Here is an 18,430-nt window from a genome sequence, read left to right as displayed (position 1 = left end):
GATCACGAATTCCCTATATATAACCCAAAAAACACACAAATATAGGCTCAGATCTGTTCGAAATAGCGAAAAAAATGTAAATAAACAATACCCAACACATAAAATGAACAATCTTCTTACCCATATCAATGATTTCGACAAGAAAATCATACAAACATGTGAGTTTTAGGGAGGATTTCTTGAGATTGAAAGAGAGAGAGGGATAGAGAGAAGAGAGAGGAAGAGATACTTTTAGGATTCTTGCTATAATATAAGGAGTATTTTGGTTATGAGAGGAATGTTTAGCATCAAATTGAAAAGATTAACCGTGCTAGTATGTTTTTTTGTAATATTAGACACTATTAAGTATGAAATGGGAAATTTCCATTCCCAAAACTCTAACAGGGTTTAATAACTAAACTAAACGTTTCCTCTCCTCACCAACCTGAAGTCTTCAGCTTTGTTCTTTGGTTCTCAAATCCTCTTGCCTAACGCAAAAATGGGTTCAAGGTTCCTAATTTCAAGAGTATCATCTGCCAAAATCCTCCACCAGTTTATTCCCCATGATTCTCCTATGATTTCTCAATCCCTGAGAAACCTTTATCACTCCTTTTCCTCAAAATTTTCGAAACTTGGTCCTTCATATTCCAGACCCATGATCTCATTGTCCCTCGACCAGCATGTACCCACCACTATCATTACCGGTTTTCTCGGTTCTGGAAAGGTTTTTGGTTTTTTCTCCTACTGTTTGTTTTTTAACTAACTGCTCTATACTATTTATTTTAGTATCAAAATTTTGATATGACCTATTACTTGCCATGCAGACAACTCTGCTCAATCATATTCTAACCTCTCAACATGGTAAGCAGATTGCCGTTATTGAAAATGAGGTATGCAAATTTCTGTTACTCTAACTTGTTATTGAGTCAAACTGTTTAATTTTTAGTCTTCTACTGTCTCCATATATGTTTATTGATTATAATCATCAAGTACAACAGATTTGTATGATTTTATTTGGATTAACAAGCATTGATGGCGATTACTTGTTGTATATTGTGATTAACAACGTTCCGTATGTTTACGATTGATGTTTGGAAACAATTTGTTGTTAGGCTTATATCTGATTTTTTTTTTGGTGATTGAATTTTAATAATACGATATGCTTTATTAGCAATGAAAAGGGCCACGCTCAGAAAGGGGACTTCAGTCTATTGAACAATAAATCTTATTCACAGAATCACAGTCATTGTGATCAAATCCACTTTTTCATGTTAATGTTGAATTTTATTTATGAGTGACACAGAGAAGAATTAGACAGTCTATATAATAGTAGAGACAAATTGCTTCCGAAGTACTTATTGAGATTAGACCCTTCAATGGTTATAGGTCCACTAAGTACAATTGACGTTCCTACATAAAATCTTGAAATTAAATGGTGTTTTTTTTTAGTAGTATGCATGATAATGTGATGGACCTACACAAATTTATGTATATACATATATTTATAAAAAAGATTACAAAGAAAATTCATTGAATTTAGGTATATTATACTGTAGCCTATGACCTAATCGATTTAGTATCAAAAGGGATTTTTAGTATAAAAAGTAGTTTCTTATCTTTAATTTATATTTTCTATGTTTTTTTTAATTTATTTTCAATGAAATCTACTACAAGTAACCTATAGTAAGGAATCATGGAGTAAATGTCAAAAAGTGCATAATGGTGTGATAGCCGAAATGAAGGAATAGGCCCAATACAGTTGGACCCAACTAGTATTCAGGAGCACATGAAGCAGCTGAGGCAAAACACGGCCCAATCAGAAGGAGAAATAACCAATCCAGCAGAAGTAGCTCGGGTAGAAGCTGAGAAGAACAAAACTGGAGAAATGGAGGACTTGGCGCCAAGCAAGCGAGTGAGTAGGCAGCCACGTTGGTTGAGGGATTTCGTGACCATCCTTAGGCGTTGAGTGAGAAGGAGAGTAACTGAATTTGTTAGCTATTTTCCCATTGAATTGTATGGGTATAAATAACTCAATTGTAATTTTCAAATTTCTTATGTTGAATGATATTACCAGCTAGTATTTGGGAGATTTGCTCTGTCTCGAAGAGAGCTTTACCTTATCATTGGTGCTTTCATTGCACTCCTTTACCCTCATCATCATGAAGAACGAAGCATTGCTGCAATGTTTCAGTCGCTGGATCTTAAATTCCAACAGTATTCTGATTCTCAGTTGGAGAGTTTCAAGACACTCCTGGAGCAGCACATTGCCAAAACGGATGAACATTTTTCTCAGATTTTACATTCACCTGTGAAATCGGCCGAAGGTGATGGCAGCAATTCTAAGGACTCCAGCAAACAGCCTGGTCGTCAAAGTGATGTTGAACCCACGGGTCGCGACTTGGAGTCGATCCTCAAGTCCTTCCGCGTCAAGGTGCCGCGATTTGACGGATCTCAGGTGGAGGATTGGATCTACAAGATCAACAAATTTTTTGATCTTCATTCGGTCGAGCCACGTAACAGGTTGCCGATTGTTGCTTTTCATTTGGATGGAGCTCCTTCCACTTGGTTCCAGTGGATGGAAAAAGGAGGTGCGTTCTCCGAATGGGATTCTTTTCTAAGAGCTTTGCAGAATCGTTTTGGGGCATCTGTTTATGACGACCCGCTTGGTCGTATATCAAAACTCACCCAAACGGGAAGGGTGGCGGATTACCGTACTGAGTTTGAGGCATTGATGCAGCGAGTATCCGGGGTGGATGAGTCAATGTTCTTGAATTTCTTTATCTGGGGCTTGAAACTTGAAATTCGACGCGAGCTGTTGCTATCGAAACCAGGGGATTTAGCTGAGGCTATGGCGAAAGCGCAACTATTCAAAGACCGTAATGATGATCTGGCCAATCGCTCGCGTAGTGAGATGGGTCGTCTATCTTGGCCACCACGAGTACCCACCGCACCACCACTTGCCAACCCACCGCCAATATCGTATAAGTCCACTTCGCCACCTACTACTCCGCCTCCTAAATCATAGCCGATCGGAACTTCTTCTCTACCTATTAAACGTCTGTCCCCCGCTGAATTGAAAGACCGTCGCGAGAAGGGTCTTTGTTTTACTTGTGACGAAAAATTCAATTTCGGCCACAAGTGTAAGAACAGAATGTTGATTTTGTGTGGCAGTGAAGACGAAGATGGGACCTCTACTGAGCTGTTGGAACTGCAAGACTCCGATGATCCACCTGAAGAAGAAGTTAGCCTCCATTCTCTTTCCAATGCCATGAACCCACGAATTTTTCGCATCAAGGCATGCCACGGCTCTGAAACTCTGGAGGTTTTGATCGATACGGGGAGCAATAACAATTTTATACAAGAATCGTTAGCTACCCAGCTTCAATTACCGTGGGAGGAGACCAAGAGATTTAAAGTGTATATGGGTAATGGTAATTTTTTGCTTTGTTCCAGGTTATGCAAAGCAGTTGAGTTGGTTTTACAGGGGCATCGGTTTACTGTAGATCTGTATGTGTTGCCCATTTGTGGCTTGGATGTGGTTCTCGGAATGCAATGGTTACAGACACTTGGCCCATGTATCCATGACCACATGGCCTTGACCATGGAATTTGTGTGGCAAGGCAATACCGTGAAATTGGCGGGTTCTTGCGAACTGGACACTCAACAACTCTCTTATTCTCAGTTTAATGCCTTGTTTCAAGAAGGTGAGGTTCGCAGTAGCTATTGTTTAGCTGTCATTAAACAAGGGGACAGCTCAACTGAAGCGGAGTTACCGGTTTTGGAGGCCCGATTTCCAGCTGCTATCCGAGGCCTCTTGTCGCAGTTTCAAGACATTTTTGAGGAGCCCAAACAATTACCGCCATATCGGTCTATTGATCACAGAATCTTCCTGCAGCCAGGCTCTTTACCGGTGAATGTTCGCCCATACCGATACCCCTATTTTCAGAAGGACGTCATGGAACAATTAGTAAAAGAAATGATGCAATTGGGATTCATTCGCCCAAGTACTAGCCCATACTCTTCACCCATTTTGTTGGTAAAAAAAAAGATGGCTCATGGCGGTTTTGCGTCGACTACCGAGCTCTCAATGGTATCACAATCAAGGATAGATTTACTATTCCTACTATTGACGAGCTCTTGGATGAGTTGGGCAAGGCGGAAGTCTTTTCGAAACTTGACTTAAGGGCTGGCTACCATCAAATAAGGATGGATCGGAGAGATATTCACAAAACAGCTTTCCGCACTCATGAAGGTCACTACGAGTTCACTGTCATGCCTTTTGGACTCACCAACGCACCGTCCACTTTCCAAGCTGCCATGACACAGGTTTTTCGCCCATTTTTACGCCAGTTTGTAAGTGTTTTCTTTGACGATATTTTGATTTACAGTAGGAGCGAAGAAGAGAATGTGGCGCATCTGGGTACTGTTTTGCAGCTGTTACGAAATAATTGCTTTTATGCCAAGGCCAGTAAATGCCAGTTTTTCCAGCAGACAATTGAGTATTTGGGACACATTGTCTCAACCGAGGGAGTACGAGCCGACCCCTCCAAGATTTCGGCGATGCTTGACTGGCCAAAACCGACTTCCCTCAAGCAGTTACGGGGTTTCCTTGGCCTAACAGGCTACTACAGACGGTTCGTGGCTCATTATGCCACCATTGCCGCCCCACTCACTGAGCTCCTCAAGCGTGATAATTTTGTATGGTCCGAACCAGCAACCTGTGCCTTTGAGGCTCTTAAACGAGCTATGACTAACACCCCAGTTTTGAGATTACCAGACTTTTCGAAGCAATTTGTGGTGGAGGCCGATGCTTCTAACTACGGTATAGGAGGAGTTTTGATGCAAGAGGGCCATCCTCTTTCTTATTTCAGCAAAAAACTGGGTCCCCGTTTTATTGGTGCGTCGGCGTATTTGAGAGAGATGCGAGCTATTATTGAGGCAGTAGCGAAATGGCGCCAGTATCTTTTAGGCCGCCATTTTATTATCCGTACCGATCATCGAAGCTTGCGTGAACTACTATCACAGGTGGTGCAAACGCCGGAACAACAACACTTCATTCGGAAGTTGCTGGGATTTCAATTCACAATTGAATACAAGGCTGGTAAACAGAATTCAGCGGCTGATGCGTTGTCCAGACGTAATGACAACTGTCTTTCTCTTCTGAGTTTGGCCATGAGTAGTGGTTCTTATGAATTTTTGGAGGTTTTACGGCAAGAGAATGTTACCTGCCCTGATTTACGCTCTCTGAATGAACAATTACAGCAGGGAAAATTAGATGCATCTCTCTTTTCGGCCAGGGACGGGCTCCTGTATTACCGCCAGAAATTAATTCTCAGCCAGCATTCTCACTTAAAACCTCAGATTTTACAGGAATTCCATGCTTCACCAATAGGTGGTCACGCTGGGGTTGCCCGCACTTTTTTGCGGTTGAGTGCCAATTTTTTCTGGCACGGGATGCGCCAGGATGTGCGAAATTTTGTCTCGGCTTGCTCTGTTTGTCAAACAATCAAATATTCCACATCAGCTCCTTATGGTCTTCTTCAACCTCTTGCCATTCCGGAACGTGTTTGGGAAGACTTAGCTATGGATTTCATCGTTGGGCTGCCTAATTCTCATGGGGTTTCCAATATACTAGTGGTTATTGATCGATTAACTAAGTACGCTCACTTTGGAGCTCTACCGACACACTACTCAGCTACTAAGGTCGCTGACCTTTTTTCGAATATGGTTATCCGCCTACATGGACTGCCACGTACTATTGTCTCTGATCGAGACCCCATTTTCACCAGCACTTTTTGGCGGAAGCTCTTTGAATTAATGGGAACTAAGCTTAGCATGAGTTCAGCTTACCATCCGCAAACTGACGGTCAGAAAAAAGTCACCAATAGGTACCTGGAGCAATATCTGCGAGCTTTCACAGCGGACAACCCGAAGCAATGGAGCAAGTTCTTGATGTGGGCTGAGTATCACTACAATACAAGTTTCCATTCCGCTATTGGGATGACGCCTTTTCAGGCTGTTTACAGACGCACACCTCCAACTATTCTTGCTTATACAAGAGGAGCTACGCCAATACAAGCAGTAGAAGAGGACTTACTCACTCGAGACGTTCTCCTTCAGGAATTGAAATCCAATCTGCAGAGAGCCCAGAACCGAATGTGCCAGCAAGCTAATAAGAAGAGAAAAGATGTGGAATTCAACTTGGGAGATCTGGTTCTTGTTAAACTCCAGCCTTATCGTCAATCGACAGTTGCCTCTCGCCTCAATCCGAAACTGTCTCGAAGGTATTTTGGACCCTTTGAAGTAATTGCTAGAGCGGGTTCGGTCGCTTATACTCTGAAACTGCCTCAACACAGCCGCATACACCCCACGTTTCATGTTTCATTATTGAAACCTTTTCGTGGTGAGCACCCAGTTCGCACATTTCCACTCCCAGAATTCAGCTTGGCAAATCGCCCTGTCATGATGCCGTTAGCCATCCTAGCTACTCGAGTTTCTCGAACCAACACTGGACTTCAAAGGCAGATTTTGGTGCAGTGGTCTCTGAGTCAACCTGAGGATGCCACTTGGGAAGATTTCGAACAGTTCATGGATCTTTACGATTTGCACAACCTTGCGGACAAGGTTGAATTCGTGGAGGGGTGTAATGATAGCTGAAATGAAGGAATAGGCCCAATACAGTTGGACCCAACTAGTATTCAGGAGCACATGAAGCAGATGAGGAAAAACACGGCCCAATTAGAAGGAGAAATAACCAATCCAGCAGAAGTAGCTCGGGCAGAAGCTGAGAAGAACAAAACTGGAGAAATGGAGGACTTGGCGCCAAGCAAGCGAGTGAGTAGGCAGCCACGTTGGTTGAGGGATTTCGTGACCATCCTTAGGCGTTGAGTGAGAAGGAGAGTAACTAAATTTGTTAGCTATTTTCCCATTGAATTGTATGGGTATAAATAACTCAATTGTAATTTTCAAATTTCTTATGTTGAATGATATTACCAGCTGGTATTTGGGAGATTTGCTCTGTCTCGAAGAGAGCTTTACCTTATCATGGTGATAAAAAATCAAGATACTAGTAATTATTTATGACCTAGTGATAATGAAAGGAGTTGCGAGAGGTCCCAGGCAGATAATAGATTATGTCAGTCATTTTTTATGAATTTGATCTGTGATGTTCTCTGTTTATATAACTTTTTTGTGTGTGTGAATGAAATATTTGTCATTCGCACTACAAGAATGATAATAAAGTGTTAAATGATAAATAATGCTTGTTTATTTAAAAAAAATTGATATGTATTGCTTTTTATATCACCATTTTAGTTTAAATAAGGTGTAAAGATATTTAAAATAAAATAAAAGTATTTTTATGTTTTCAAATTTCTATTTATTTTATTTTATTTTTTATTATTATATATGAGTTGAGTTGAGCGTCTGCCCTAAAATGTGCTATGTGGAAGTTATTTCTTTTCTATGGTTATCCCATTTGCCGGTTCCCTCCACTAACTACTCCATTCTGCCCCAAAATTACTGATTGCTCGCACTATTCCGACCACCATTATTATTTTCCCTACTAATTCATTACCCATTATTCCTTTATATAAATCCATTGTTCTTCCTCCATTTTTCTCAGTACCTGCAGATCATTCATGGATCATTTAATCTTCAATATGCATCATACACTCTCCCTCACTGACTCTGAAAAGAAAGTCCAAACTTTACCAGAAATTCCACCTATTGATTCCCCAACTTCTCTTGACCACATCCTTATCGCCAGAGTGTTGTCTCATAAGCCGTGTGTAGAAATAGTGATAGCATATGTGTAAATACCTAGGATGTGTAGCTAAGCATAAGTTGTAATATTTATTTCTTTCCCTTTTTTAGCTATCTTGTACATTGTAATCTGCCTATATATTGGTATTTCTATTCTAATAAAAGAGATTAGAAGAATTCATCCCAAGAACTTACATTGTATCAGAGAATTTGTAGTCAAAAATTGGGAAATCATTCCAATTTTTTTTTCTGCCATTTCTTAAACAAAAATAAAATAAAATTAGGTTTAGTTCTTTGAGGCTCAAACTTAGAAATCCTTTTTAGAGTTGCCTTCTAATCTCACCTCCTACCCAGACAATTTGCCTCACCTCCGAATAGCAAAACCCCAAAGTTTGGGGTCCAGAAGAATGACGCGTGAGTCACATGCGTCGTCACACTCCCCTGCGTCTTCTCCGACATGCGCACGTGCGTGACAGCGCCGCTAGCCACCTTTCTTTGGCGTCTTCCTCCTTGGCACTTTCTGCTTCGGCTGTGACTCATCATCTCCGGTTCTCCCACCATTTCATCAAAGAGTTGGATTTTTGTGCTAAGTTTTTTCTATCTGTCTTGAGTTCATCCACATCTTTTTTTTTTTGGCTGCCCATTTTATAGCTACCCATTCATTCACCCTTATATGTTGCCCATTCATCATGAAAATCCCATCTCCAAATTTCATGGCTGCTCACTCTTAGCCAATCAATCTTAGAAATTTGTTTCAACTTCATGGGAGCCCTCTACAACCAAACTATCACAAAGTCAACCACATCTCAAAGGAACAACATTTGCCACCTCTCAAAACACCCCCGACTCCTCTTCAACATTGTATGCAACAGCCACGACCACATATAATTGAGGCCAATGTCAGTATAATGTATCATCAAGGTTCTTCGTCTCATCCACCATCAAAGGTCTATGGATAGTGGATTCAGGGGCTTCCGATCACATGACTGGTGATTTACAAGCCTTCACCACCTTCAAACAATGTGCTCATTGCCCCACAGTCAGAATTGTCGATGGATCTCTCTCAAAAGTGATAGGGATTAGTTTTGTAAAATTATCAGATGATCTTCCCCTTTCATCTATTTTATTTGTCCATAAATTAAGTTGCAATCTTCTCTCAATAAGCAAACTCACAAGAAACTTGTATTGTGAATTTTAGGTTGTGGGCTCGGCAAAGGTGATTACCCGTGCTAAAATGCACGGTGGACACTACATTCTCAAGGATTCTCCTAAAAGTAAATAAGTTCACAAATCAAGTTGTGGTAACCATTTCAATTATGTTTCTCATTCTATGTCTGTTTCGAATGACAATTTTATCATGCTGTGACATTTTCGCCTTGGACATCAAAATTTTAGTTATCTTGAAAAACTCTTTCCTCATATATATATCCACAAATGACCAAATTTCTTTCAATGTGAAGCCTGTCACCTTGTTAAACACACTCGAAACTCTTATTCCAGTTTTTCTTACAAACCTTCAAAACATTTTCCAATGATACATAGTGATATTTGGGGACCCTCACAGGTAACAAATATCAATGGATCTAGATGGTTCATATCCTTTATCGATGATCACACTAGGAGAACATGGACTATTCTCATGAAAGAAAAATAAGAAATTGCTTCTATCTTTAAAAATTTCCATTCCATGATTCAAAATCAATACCAAAATATCCAAAATCTGAAAACGGACAATGGGAAGAAATATTTTAACTCTATTCTTGGTCCATACTTGTTAGAGCAAGGGATTGTTCATATTAGTTCATGTGTTGATAGTCCACAGCAAAATGCGGTGGCTGAAAAAAAAACAGACATCTTCTTCAAGTTTCTAGATCCATCATGTTTTCAAATCATGATCCTAAACAGGTTTTTGGGGAAGCCGTACTCACAACCACCTATCTCATAAATTGTATGCCTAGTTGAGTATTGCAATTCAAAACCCCAAGAAATCTGTTACTCACAACATTCCCTCATATCTCAACTTTCTCCTCAAATCTTCCACTCAAAGTCTTTGGCTGTACTGCTTTTGTCCATATTTATGGTCACAAAAGAACAAAGCTTGATCCAAAGTCTCACAAATGTCTCTTCATTGACTATTCCAACACTCAAAAGGGATAAAAATGTTACTCCCTAGTTACAAAGTGGGTTTATAACACTATGGATGTCACCTTTTTTGAACACCAATCTTTCTTTCCCAAACCTAGTATTCAAGGAGAGCATTCAAAGGAATATCAACTTTGGGAAACTCTTCAGGATCATAAGGTTGCATTTCTTCAACCCAATGTCTTGACACATGAACATCACCAAACTACTCAACCCTTACCTATGTTGTCACAGTCAACCGGTTCTTCCCTTGCCTTCCGCTCAACCCTTACCTGTGTTGTCACAGTCAACTGGTTCTTCCTTGCCTTCTTTGCCTATCCAACCAGATATCAACCTAGAAAACACATCCAACTCGTCCTCCTCACTTCCTATAGTCAGTCCGACCTCATTTTCCTCCGATTAAAATCCAAGAACTCTCTCAAACATACTGCCACTTCAAACTCAAGCACAATTTGATATAGGTAACAAAGAACTTCATGTTTATAGCAGGAGAAAAGCTGGGAATATAGAGGTCAACATGAAAGACAATGACTATTCAAACATTCATCCGAGCTCTTGCGACCTTGAAAATCATGAAGGTAAGGATTCTATGACTCGCGAGTTAGTTTCTCCTACTATTGATGACATTGACCTACCTATTGCTCTCTGAAAGGGTGTTAGAACTTGTACTAATCACCCAATAGAGAAATATGTTGCTTATAGGAAACTGATACCTATGTACCAAGCCTTTGTCTCTTCCCTTGATCTTATTTGAATTCCTACAGACATTTATGAGGCCTTTAAAGATCCTAAATGGAAGATTCCAGTCGATGAAGAAATTAATGCTCTTGAGAAAAATTACTTGGTTTCTCACTGAGTTACCTCAAAGAAAGCGGACAGTTGGTTTTAAGTGGATTTTCATTGTCAAGTATAGCTCAAATGAGAGTATCAACAAATTCAAGGCTTGGTTGGTCATGAAAGGGTTCACTCAATCATATGATGTTGACTATCAGGAGACATTTGCTCCCGTCACCAAGCTTAATACAGTAAGAGTTTTGTTATCACTTGCTGTAAATTGTGATTGGCCCTTACATCAGTTGGATATAAAAAATGCCTTCTTGAAAGGGGAACTCGAAGAAGTCTATATGGAAATTCCACCAGGGATGAAAAAAATACTCTAGTGGTCGAGTAGTGTGCAAACTTCTCAAATCACTTTATGGCTTGAATTGAAACAGTCACCTCGGGCATGGTTTGATAGATTTGCAAAGTCAGTTGTTAAACATGGATATACTCAAAGTCAGGTTGATCATACCCTATTTGTTAAGTTCTCTTCAACAAGGAAGCTGACAATTCTCATTGTCTATGTGGATGACATAATCCTAACTGGAGACGATTCATGCGAAATTTCAGATCTCAAAAGACTTCTTGCCTCAGAGTTTGAAATCAAAGATTTAGGACCCCTCAAATACTTTCTTGGAATGAAAGTAGCCTGATCCAAAGATGGAATTGTTATATCTCAATGCTGAAATGATTGGGAGTAAGTCTGTTGACACTCCAATGGATCCAAACTTGAAAGCAATTCGAAGTGAGGATTCAACTCCAGTAGAGAGGGGGAGTTATTAAAGATTAGTCGGGAAACTAATCTATCTATCTCATTCTAGACCTGATATCACTTTCTCAGTCAGCGTGGTAAGCCAACATATGCACAATCTTTTTGAGGAGCACTTGGAAGCAGTTCGTCGTATTCTAGGATATTTGAAAATGACACCAAGTATCGGTTTGCACTTCAGAAAACACAACATTCAAGACTTAGAAGTCTACACAAATTCTAGTTGGGCTGGAGAGCTGACCGACAGACGATCACCTATGTATGGGGTAATTAGGTCACTTGGCGCAGCAAAAAGCACTTTGTGGTCTCAAGGAGTAATGAAGAGTCATAATATATTTCTTTGGCCTTAGGTATATGTGAAGTAATGTGGCTCAAAAGGCTGATGAATGAGTTGAGAATTCACTCTCCTGAGTCATTTAAGATGTATAGTGATAGTCAAGCTACAATCAACATTGCTAAGAATCTGGTTTACCATGATAGAACAAAACATGTTCAAATTGACCGACACTTCATTTTTGAGAAAGTAGATTCAAAGGTCATTGAGCTCAACTACATTCTCACAAAGAAATAGATTGTCGACATCCTAAGAAAGGCCCTACCAAGAACAAGTTTTGAAGATTTTAATTCCAAGCTAGGTTTGTATAACATATACAATTCAGCTTGAGGGGGAGTGTGGAAATAGTGATAGCATGTGTAAATACCTAGGGTGTGTTTTACAACTAAGCATAGGTTTTAATATTTATTTTTTTCCTTGTTTAGCTATCTTGTACATTGCAATCTGCCTATATATTGACCTTTCTATTCTTCAATAAAATCAGATTAGAAGAATTAATCCCAAAACCCACACCGTGTAATCAGAAAGCCTTCAAAAACACCATAAGTCTCCATTGGAAGGATTGTTTTCCCGTTGATATCACTGAACATCACTCTGAATTGTTTCTGGTTTCTTTTTATTATGGAGGGGATAATCGTCGGGTTCTTTTAATGGAACCATGGCACTTTAGCCTTCACCATATTGTGTTGGGCACTCCAACTGCTCTGCAGAATGTCACACCGAACTCGTTAACTCTCTCTCCATTTTGGGCCCAAGCACACATGCTTCCTTTCTATAGTTGTATATTAGTTGTCTAATTAGAGTTGTATATTGGTTGTCTAATTAGCATAATTCTAGGTTCCTAATTATATAGTTTTCTAAGATAGATTTCTAGTTGTGTATTTATATGTGTATTACTTTTCAATGAACATTATGAGAATACAATTCATTTTTCACCTTTGATAACATGGTATCAGAGCTTATTTTGGGATTGTGATTCGAAATTCAAAATTAGGGTTTATCACAAATTGTAGTTTGCAATTAGGATTTCGTTTTTCATTCATTTTTAGGGTTCCTTTTTCGGCAACCCTATTTGGAGTGTTGTTTTGTTCTCACCATCAGTACAAGAAGACTGCCCAGTCACTGACCAACCAATCCTCACCATTCGAAGTCTAGAATCTCCGCGAGTGGGTCCCCCATGCCGTTGTCTTCCGCTGCACCGTCCCCCATGCGCCGACGCGCGTGGGCGCGTACAACGAGCTTGCACTATGCTTTCGACTCCAATTGGTCCCCAAGTCTATCTCAGCACTTTTCTACCTTGTTTGTGTTCTTCTCCAATCATTCTCATCTCTATTTTTGTTCCGATCTTATGTTTGGGGTTCCCCTTTTTCTTGGTTTTGTTTACTTGTTTTCCCCATATTTGCTTTTGAGGTTATGACTAAGAAAAAATTAGTGGTATCTGATGTGGATCTTGTGATGTCTAAAATCACGAACCATAAACCGAATGGTTCGAACTATTTGGATTGGAGTAAGACTATTCGACTTAATTTACGAATTATCAGCAAAGATGATCATTTGACTAAAAATTCTCCTAAAAATGATTCGAAGGAGAAATATGATCTGACATGGCTAGAGAGGATTCTCATTTGTTCCTTCAGATTCAGAATTCTATTGATAGTGAGGTAATTGGCTTGATCAATCACTGTGAATTTATTAAAGAAGTAATGGATTATTTGGAATTTTTGTACTCCGGCAAAAGGAATCTCTTCCGCATGTATGAAGTTTGCAAAACTTTCTACCATGTGAAAAAACAAGATCAGTCACTTATAAACTATTTAATGGAATTCAAAAAGATGTTTGAGGAGCTTAATATTTTGCTGCCTTTTAGCCCTGATGTTAAGGTTCAACAAAGCCAACAGGAGAAGATGGTTATCATGATGTTATCCCCAAAAATTGGAGTTCGATGACGTGGCAATAGAAGTGACAAATGGAAAGGAATGGTTTGGTGATCTGGCTTAGGAGTGATCCAGTAGACCAGTGAAGAATTTTGACTGGCCAGTCACATGTTTGTCTGCCCAGGCATGACCATGCCTTACCAGTCATGTGTTTGTCTGCCCAGGCATGACCATGTCCGACCAGTCATGTGTTTGTCTGCCAAGGCATGACCATGTCCGACCAATCATGACCATGTCCGACCAGCCAAGTGCATGTCTGCCAAGTTAAGTGCATGCCTGCCCAGGCAAGTGCATGTCTGCCCAGTCAAGTGCATGTCTACCCAGTCAGGTGCGTGTCTGCCCACTGAAGGTGTGGTCAACCAGCTTGAATGAGATATGGATCGACTAGACAGAGCAGGGCTACGTAAGAGATCACAGAAACGACTTCAACAAGAATCGGTCTTGGCTTGTTCGGGAATCTCTCAGTTTATCCCACGAATATAGTATATTGTTATATTTTGAATATTATTGTAAATTAAATATAATGAGAATAACAAAATGTCTCGATTATGGGGGGATACCATCTGTACGATCCTGAGCCTACAAATACAAGGCTTATGGCATCATAAAGGGTACTTTTGAACTTTTGATTCAAATCCTAATTTTCTAGAGAGAGAGAGTACTTGTATTTGAGAGAATTCTTGTATTCTTGTAATCTATACTGAAGAAACTTAGTTGACTCAGGTTCATTTGATCTTGAGTGTAGCTCTATAATCACAACTCTAAGTGGATTAGGCTATTACCAAGACATTGGGGCTGAACCACTATAAAATCGTCTGTGTCATTTATTTCTCTTGAAGGTTTTTATCATTTTTGACGTCTACACGTCGTTGGCCAAAAACGCGGTCAACATTTTGGTGCTTTCATTGAGAGCCTGAAGAGAAAGACAGACGGTCCCTGAAGTATTATGGCGCCTAAGAGCACCAATACGGCCTCCAAGAAGACACGCTCCTCTAAAGAGCCTGCTAGATCAGAAGGTCCTGGCCCACAAGACCATGAGACTGAGCCTAGGGTCATGCTCGAGGACGTGACTCCAGAAGTCGAAGAACTCCAGGAAGCCATGGTGGCCTTCCAGGAGGAGATGGCACAATTCCACGCCAGACAGGAGGTGTTCGTTGAAGAGATGGCCAGGCAGAAAGCCGCATTGGAGCAGCAAAGTCATGATATTGAGGCCAGAAGTCAGAGCTCAAAAAACAACAGGAGGAGGTCAACCGTAGACATCGTGAAGCAGCACTTGCTTTAGAAGCGGCTACCCAATTAGCCCAAGCCAATGCTCAAGCCACAGCATAAGCAGCCACCCAGGGAGCAAGAAATAATGACGCTGGTCAGAGGACCACTGACAGAGCCGATTCTCGAGGATCAGGCAGAAGCAGGAGTAACCCCCCTAGTCGGGAAGATGATGGGGACCGATCCAGAACTGCCTCGATGCAAAGGGAGCACTCTAGAACCCCCTCCAGGAGCCACCGATCAGAGACTTCTAGATCAGGGAGTCATCGGTCGGGTAGCAAAAAGACTCCACCCAAGCAGGATCAGACCAAGACTCCTCGAGAGAAGAGGATTTCAAAATTCAAAGATGGGCATGGTCGTGATGAGGCTGATAGTCATCACACCGATCAGTCAAAGGAAAAGGAGGGCAATGACTAACAAGGAGGAAAAGACTGCTCGGGGTGTACTGAAAGGTCTCCACTACACCCCGACCAGCAGCGTAGTAGGAGAGAGCAAGTCGCACGTAGTAAACCCTCTGGGAAATCGAAGAGTACAGTATTCGATCGGGCAGGAGAGCATGCTTCCCAGAAGGATCTAAGGAATGTTATCACCAACTAGAGGAGGACCGTCCCGGTCGAAGGGAAAAATCTGGACCGCCCTGCCAGTCAAGTAGAAATACTTGACGACAGCGCGCCAGATGGTAATGCCCGACCAGGCGGTCAAGATCTTGGAACTTCATTAGTTGCACCAGCCATCCAAGCCCAGCTTGACATGCTAGCAGCTGCAGTGCAAGGTTTATCAAAACGACCTTCTGGGATAGATGCGATAGACCACCGGAGTGGCAACCCATTTTGTGCCCGGATTAGAGCAGCCCAGCGGCCGGCAAAATATAAAGCACCTGTTCTGCCAATATATACAGAAAAGGCAGATCCCATCAGACATGTTGGGAAATTCGAGGACCAGATGGAATTGCTCGGAGTAAGTGACGATTATCGGTATAGAGTTTTCCCGACTACATTGTCGGATACTGCCCAGGAATGGTATTGGAAGTTTAAGCCAAACTCCATTACCTCTTGGGAAGCATTCAGGAAGGAATTTTGTAGACAATTCAACACTGGCCGGACTCCACCAGTTTATGCCAACCACTTGGCAGATACCAAACAAGGAAAAGATGAGTCTTTAAAGAATTATATACAGAGATTCATGAGAGAAGCCAATAGAGCAACTGCTGTGGGAGACGAGGGGAAGATGGTTGCAATATCTGCTGGGATAACTTATCAGAGCCCTTTGTGGGATAGCATACATAGAAATTCAATTTCAACACTTCAACAATTTCTTGACTGAGCAGACAAGTATATGAAATTGGGTGATGCAATCGAGAAAGAGGAGAATGGCATAAACAATCCGGGCAGATCAACTGACTCTCCCAAGGATGGTGGAAAGAAACGTGGAAATAACGGGTCTGACCACCATGAGGAAAAGAAAGTAAAGTTGAGTTCAAATGAAAATCCAACCAAGTATGAGCCTCAGTTCACTAACTACACCACTCTCTCGGCCAGCCGAGCAGAGATATATCTTGCTAGTCATGAAGAGGTTCCCTACAAGAAGCCTCCCCCCATCAGGAAAGAGATCAGGAAGAGAGATATGAATAAGTTTTGTCATTTCCATGGAGATTATGGTCATGACACGAATGAATGCAATCACCTCAAGGATGAGATAGAATTTCTTCTCCGGTCGGGCAAGTTGAGGAAGTACCAGGCAGAGACACCCCAAGGAGAAGGAGGTAGCAACAATCCTGGTTTCAAGCAACAAAGATCTCCACCCTTGCAGTCTGGACCTGTGGACTTTACTTTAGACACTATATGTGGAGGTTCGCACTTGGCTGAGGAAAGCAACGAAGCAAAGAAGAAGTATGCTGAGTTGGAGTGCTAGGATCAGGGGCCACTAGAACGGTGAACGTCTATGAATATATTATTTCTAAATACCGCTTTCAGAGTGGTAGCTTGATTTTGAGTTGTTTGACTTGTTATTTAAGTTTGGTTTATGAGCTGGTTATTTGCTAACCAGTCATTTTATTTTTGAATAATTTTCGTTGTTTAAGACTCCTTATTAGACATGTTTTGTCCTTTTTAATTTACTAGTAATAAAAGAGACTACGCGCAGCGTGGTCGATTCTTGCTACAAATGTGCATGTGTGTTAGTTATCTGAGCAGTGTTCAACTGGTCGATACGTTCAAGCAATGTTCAACTGCTCGAATATTTTCCATATATTCTATGTGTTTCACGAGTAATTAACTACTCGAACAGATTCGGTCAAGTAGCAAGTGACTAAGGATCTTTCAACCCTTGATCACCTGGGGGGCACATGGGGTATACTGGTATATAATTTAACAAAGGCAATAAGAGCACGAGTTAATATATCTGTTTTTAGGCTGACTTGTAAATTTTCAAAGTCCAAAAAGGCCATTAAGCTAACTTGTTTGACAAAGCTTAAGTAACTTGGAATTTTTTTAAATTTTAAGTTAGAAGCAGATATTCGTGTGACAATAAACATTATGCTCATAAAATGTTAGAGCAATAAGAGTGTGAGAAAGTATACTTAGTATGGATTCATGAAATGTCTAAAATTTCTAAGTTAGAAAACTAAGTACTCATGCAAAAATATAAGGCATACACCAGAGTGACTTTACTATTCACAAAAAACTTATAACTTTTTAAGTCTAAAAAAGACTTAGAATGTTTTAAGTTAACAAAGAAAAGTAAAGTATAAATGCCAGCAACTTAGCTATAAGAGAGAAATATCAAAGCTGCTAAGCAACAATTGTCTTCACAAGAATAAAGAGCAAAATACTAGCCGGGTGCAAGGTTTAGTTGATCAGGTGCAAAGTTTTCCTGGTCGGGAGAGCAGATACAACTTCCCTGGTCGGCTAAGCATGTATCACCGATCGAGTAGGAAACACTGTTGTTTAGCATGAAAAACAACGATGAGTCCCAGGAGTGAATCAAACAAACAAGAGTAAATGAATGCAAAGTAAAAATACTTACCACAGAGTGAAAAAATTTCTTTGAGAAGAGAGGTCAATTTTTCCCCAAGATTGATTGAGAGAAATCAAAAGCTCAGAATACTTTTGGGAGATTAGAACAAGGTGCTTTGATGGTTTTTGGTAGGGAAAGTTTTAGGCATAGGCTTAAATGGCTATGCCATGTGCCCAAGCAGATGCCGAGTGTGCCAAAGTAGACCCGCTCGCGCATCCGAAGGATGTTTCCGAGCAGTCGGGGGGCGGCATCCGAGCAGCTGGAGCTGTGTGTCCGAGCAGTCGGGCTGCGTGTCTGAGTTGTGAGGCTGCATCTTACCAGGTGTGCACTACGTCCGAGGAGTGGCGTGATGCATCCGACCGGGTGGGGTGCTACGTCTGAGGGGTGGCGTGCTGTGTCCGATCAGTT

General features: G+C 40.9%; 1 pseudogene; it reads left to right on the top strand.

Annotated features, from left to right (window-relative positions):
• The first annotated feature begins 478 nt into the window (after nt 1-478).
• Nucleotides 479-18,430, top strand: part of LOC133779550 (uncharacterized) — a 39,677-nt pseudogene continuing 21,725 nt past the window's right edge.

This window comes from Humulus lupulus, chromosome 5 (genome assembly GCF_963169125.1).
Source record: "Humulus lupulus chromosome 5, drHumLupu1.1, whole genome shotgun sequence".
In the NCBI taxonomy this organism is placed as follows: Eukaryota; Viridiplantae; Streptophyta; class Magnoliopsida; order Rosales; family Cannabaceae; genus Humulus; species Humulus lupulus.
Note: the sequence above shows the minus strand (reverse complement) of the source record. Positions and strands in the feature narration are given on the sequence as shown.